We start from the raw sequence: 5,450 nt of genomic DNA, 5'->3' as shown, positions 1-5,450 counted from the left end.
TTTTTATTGTTATTGTGGCTGATATTGTTATTGAGGCCTTTCGTTAGGGTTTCCAACCTCAGACCCTCTTGCTCGGTGGTCTGAGACAGAATAACAACAACAACAACAACAACAACAACAACAACAACAACAACAACAACAACAACAACTATTTATACCCTGCCCATCTGGCTGGGCTTCCCCAGCCACTCTGGGCGGCTTCCAACAAAATATTAAAATACAATAGTCTGCCTTTCAGATGTCTTCTAAATGTCTGTAGTTGTTTTTCTCTTTGATATCTGGTATTATGTGAAAGTGATATTGGAAATAGGGTACCCTTTGGTCAATCACAGTTAGGGGGGCCTTATTTCCCATTCCTCTCTGCAACACTGTTTCCACTCCACTGCGGTTTGTTTCCCACCAGATGCTATGTTATTCATCTTGCTATCTGCTGCGGCGAAATTATGTCACTTAACACAACCTACGTAATTAGTTACCTAAGTTATGTTATCATTACATTAAAGGTAAAGGTAAAGGGACCCCTGACCATTAGGTCCAGTTGTGACTGGCTCTGGGGTTGTGGCACTCATCTCGCTTTATTGGCCAAGGGAGCCGGCGTACAGCTTCCAGGTCATGTGGCCAGCATGACTAAGCCGCTTCTGGTGAACCAGAGCAGCGCACGGAAACGCCGTTTACCTTCCTGCCAGAGCGGTACCTATTTATCTACTTGCACTTTGACGTGCTTTTGAACTGCTAGGTTGGCAGGAGCAGGGACCGAGCAACGGGAGCTCACCCTGTTGCGGGGATTCAAACCGCCGACCTTCTGATCGGCAAGTCGTAGGCTCTGTAGTTTAACCCACAGCGCCACCCGCGTCTCTTATTATCATTACTTGCAAGTACAAACCCCTGCATTCTGGTGCCATCAGCTTTTGTGTGATCTGGAGCCAATGGCACCAGATGCATGAAATGGGTTAAGCTGGAGGAAAAACGTAGTCTATGTGGCAAAAGGAAAGGGAATGCAAGATGTAACTCTAGGCACACTGCAGTCCTGTTTTCGAGTGTAATCCATTGCGGAAGACCATTTGAGTTCCGAAACGTTCGAAACCTGAAAACTCAGCACGGAAGCATCAAATCGGAAAACTCAGTATAGAAAACTCAGTATGGAAAACTCAGTACGGAAGCCTGAAAACGGAAAACTCAATACAGAAGCCACGTTTCATGTTCGACTTCTGAGGCACATTCGAAAACTGAAACGTTTGTTAACGGAGATGTTTGAAAACCGAGGTACCGCTGTACAGAACTCTGCCTGAGTAGGCAAAATGTATGCCCATGTATGTCAGCTAAAGGAACACTCTGTATGGAAGGGATTCTTTGGGAAATGGTAGTGTGCCCAAATGCCAAAATCGGGCAGAGGCAAGGTAATGATGCCATTCAGGGTGTAGGTGCAGAAGACATTCACAGTCATATGGGGTGAGGGATAAAGTCCTTGCCGTTATAGTCTCACCCGGGTGGTGTTCAAAAAACACTTGATTTAATAGATTTGTAAATGCATGCTTTCCCAGTATGATGGCCTGGGATTCAGATTCAGAGGCTGAACCTGAGGAATCCCAGCCTGCACAGGAGTCCCCGCCTCCAGGGCTGGCTGAGTCGGGGTGGGGCATGAGCCTGAAGGGTCCTCACCTGTGCAGGATCCTCAGGTGCAGGCACCAGCTGAGTCTGCTCTGGAGGTGATGGAGGACCCATTGCCTGCAGGTGCTCCACTCTCAGCCCCGTCAGAGGAAGCTGAGGTTGCCTCTGGGTCCGGTCACCCTCCAGCCTCTCCTGAGCTGCAGAGGCTCAGGGCAGAGAGGCGGAGGGAACTAAGTTCCTGCAGGAGGAGTGCTCGCCTCCAGGCCAGGAGAGGCGAGTCACCTGTGGACTGGGGCCGCCCTATGCCTCGGGGCAGATAAAAGCCAACCAGCCCCAGCCCCAGGTTGTGGGAGCAACATTGTTGCTAGTCTGTTCCTGCTTGCACCTTGTCCTGCTCTTCTGCCAGAGTTCCTGACCCCACCTGACTCCCTGCCTTGGATCCAGCTACTGCTTTGACGGACAGCCTCCATACCTCACCATCAACCGTGGACTGGCCTTGGACCTCGCCTCTTAGTTAGCCCCCAGGACCAGCACACCCAGGTACAGAACATTTCGCTCCCATGACAGAATAAAACGGTTTCTCTCAAAATGAGTGCAGCCTATTAGGCAGATAAAACTAATTTTGATTTTCTCGCAATCTTAGATATGGGCATTTCCTGGAGCAAGCTCAATCTCTCCCTCCTCCCCAGGTTCTCTGATGACCTAGGGATTGCAGCCCTCTGCAGGAAGCAAAAACAAATGTTGAGGCCAAACTACAAGCAGAGCCCAATTTTCTTTCACTGACAATTGAATATATCAGTGTATTGTATTATGGTTAGGAAAACATGTCAAAGTGCAAGTAGATAAATAGGTACCCCTCCGGCGGGAAGGTAAACGGCATTTCCGTGCGCTGCTCTTGTTTGCCAGAAGCGGCTTAGTCATGCTGGCCACATGACGGAAGCTGTACGCCGGCTCCCTCGTCCAATAAAGTGAGATGAGCGCCGCAACCCTAGAGTCGGTCATGACTGGACCTAATGGTCAGGGGTCCCTTTACCTTTACCTATCGAATCAGAACACAGGGGCTCAGAATCCTTAGTCCAGACTCAAGCTCAGGCAAACACAAACCACTGAATACATAACAACCTCCCTTCTCTCTCCCTCCCATTCTTCCATGCCAGGGACTTGTAAAATGAGATTCCACTTGTTTCCTGAGATATAGGCAATATTGTATAACCTCTCTTTTCAAACTGACCAGGGCGAATACTTAATAAATGGTATACTTAATAAATAAATACTTAATAAATGGACCTAATGGTCAGGGGTCCCTTTACCCTTACCTTTAAGGGTAAAAAGTAAAGGGCCCCTGGATGGTTAAGTCCAGTCAAAGGTGACTATGGGGTGTGGCACTCATCTCGCTTTCAGGCTGAGGTAGCCAGCGTTTATCCACAGACAGCTTTCTGGGTCATGTGTCCAGAGTGACTAAACTGCTTCTGGCGCAGCGGGACACTGTGACAAAAACTAGAGCGCATGGAAACGCCGTTTACCTTCCCGCCACAGCGGTTCCTAATTATCTACTTGCACCGGTGTGCTTTCGAACTACTAGGTTGGCAGAAGCTGGGACAGAGCAACAGGAACTCACCACCGTTGAGTGGATTCAAACCGCCGAACTTCTGATCGGCAAGCCCAAGAGGCTCGGTGGTTTAGACCACAGCGTCACCCACGTCCTGCAAATGTATTATGACTATTTTGCAAAGACCTGCACACTCCAATCCTATTGGAATGAAGCCGCTGTATACAATGAGGCTTACTCTCAAATAGGTATATATAGGATTGAAGCTTCAGTTTTGCTTGGCTTTGTTTGCTATGGGGTACTGGGGAAGGGGTAGTACCTCTGGTGGGGGACACAACATGCTCTTTCTGGGGTAGTTCATTCACCTATGGTCCCCATCCTGCACTCAGCTCCCACCTGTGGCTCCTAGAAGCTGTCAGCCTGTGACAGCGACCACATCCCAGGAAATAACAGCAGCAGCAACAGCAGCAGCAACAATTTATTTCTACCCCACCCATTTGGCTGGGTTTCCCCAGCCACTCTGGGCGGCTCCCAACAGAATATTTTTAAAAAATGATAAACATCAAAAACTTCCCTAAACAGGACTGCCTTCAGATGTCTTCTAAAAGTCAGATAGTTGTTTATTTCCTTGACATCTGACGGGAGGGCGTTCCACAGGGTGGGCGCCACCACCGAGAAGGCCCTCTGCTGGTTCCCTGTAACTCCACTTCTCGCAGGGAGGGAACTGCCAGAAGGCCCTTGGCGCTCGACCTTGGTGTCCAGGCTAAATGATGGGGGTGGAGACACTCCTTCAGGTATACTGAGCTGATGCCGTTTAGGGCTTTAAAGGTCAGCACCAACACTTTCAATTGTGCTCGGAAACATAAGGTAAAGGTAAAGGGACCCCTGACCATTAGATCCAGTCATAACCGACTCTGGGGTTGCGGCGCTCATCTCGCTTTATTGGCTGAGGGAGCCGGCGTACAGCTTCTGGGTCATGTGGCCAGCATGACTAAGCCGCTTCTGGTGAACCAGAGCAGCACACGGAAATGCTGTTTACCTTCCCACCGGAGCGGTACCTATTTATCTACTTGCACTTTGACGTGCTTTCGAACTGCTAGGTTCGGAAACATAAGGGGAGCCAATGTCTTCAGCTGGCTGGCTAAACCAGGTGTGGGTCCCAATGGGTCCCAAACCTTCAGTGACTAAGGGACTTTACCTGCATGCAAAGACATGCTCTAGTGGATCGAGCAGATCCTAGTAGGTCCAACAATCAAGAAGGTGGTTTCTGCATGTATTGTAAAGGGAAGTGAGGGGCAGAGGGGGCTTGTCAACCTGAGAAGGCAGTCCCTCAAGGAGAAGGAATAAAACAGATGTCTGGAGGGGCCCTTACTCCCAGGAAAGGGTGTATGGGATAACTGGTTATGGTGATACTGGCCCTTCCCTGCTAGTCAGTCTGAGCTCATGAAGCACTGCTTTCCCTGCTATGTGAACGGAACCAGATCTGCTTCCTGCATTTGAGGCTGAACATGAGCTTCCTGACTAAATGTGAAGAAAAAGATACTGACACAAAAGAAGAGATGGACAACATTTGCCATTTGAGACTATACATCCATCCCAAAGTCCAGCTGAAGCTCTAGAACTGCTGGAGCTGCAATGAGACTGAGGGTACATTCTATCATATATGGTGGACCTGTAAAAGGTTAAAAGAGTATTGGGAAATAATTCATAGTGAACTGGAAAAAAAATGTTTAAAAATACTTTCCCCCCCAAAATCAGAGTCCTTTTTGTTGGGGATAATTCAGACGGAAATTCCCAGGTGTCAAATAAGGTTATTTATGTATGCTACTACTGCAGCCCGTGTTTTGTTAGCCCCAAAATTGAAAATGAGCGAGGTCCCAACCAAAGAATGGCAACTTAAACGGATGAAATATGTGCCGCTTGTGGACCTAACATACAGAATAAGAGAACAAGAAAAACATACGTTTAAAGAAGATTGGAAAATGTTTATTGAATATATGGAGGGAAATTGTGTATACTTGAAAACGTGGGCAGCATTAAGATAAATTCAACAGTGTAGATAAGTTTTGATGGATGTAATAATGGAATACTGAATGGTTTAGTTTATATAAAATACGCAGGGATTTATGCTATGCAAAATGAACCATGGAAAGAGAAGAAGGGAAGTCACTGATATTTTAAGGTGGTTTGAATGAATATTCTAAAATGTAAAACAGAAAATTTAATAAAAATTAGGGGGGGGGGGAGAGAACTGCAATCTGGAAGTGAACTATGAAATACCTCAGAAATATGG

The sequence above is a fragment of the Podarcis bocagei genome (assembly GCF_964188305.1).
Source record: "Podarcis bocagei genome assembly, chromosome: 1".
In the NCBI taxonomy this organism is placed as follows: domain Eukaryota; kingdom Metazoa; phylum Chordata; class Lepidosauria; order Squamata; family Lacertidae; genus Podarcis; species Podarcis bocagei.
Note: the sequence above shows the minus strand (reverse complement) of the source record.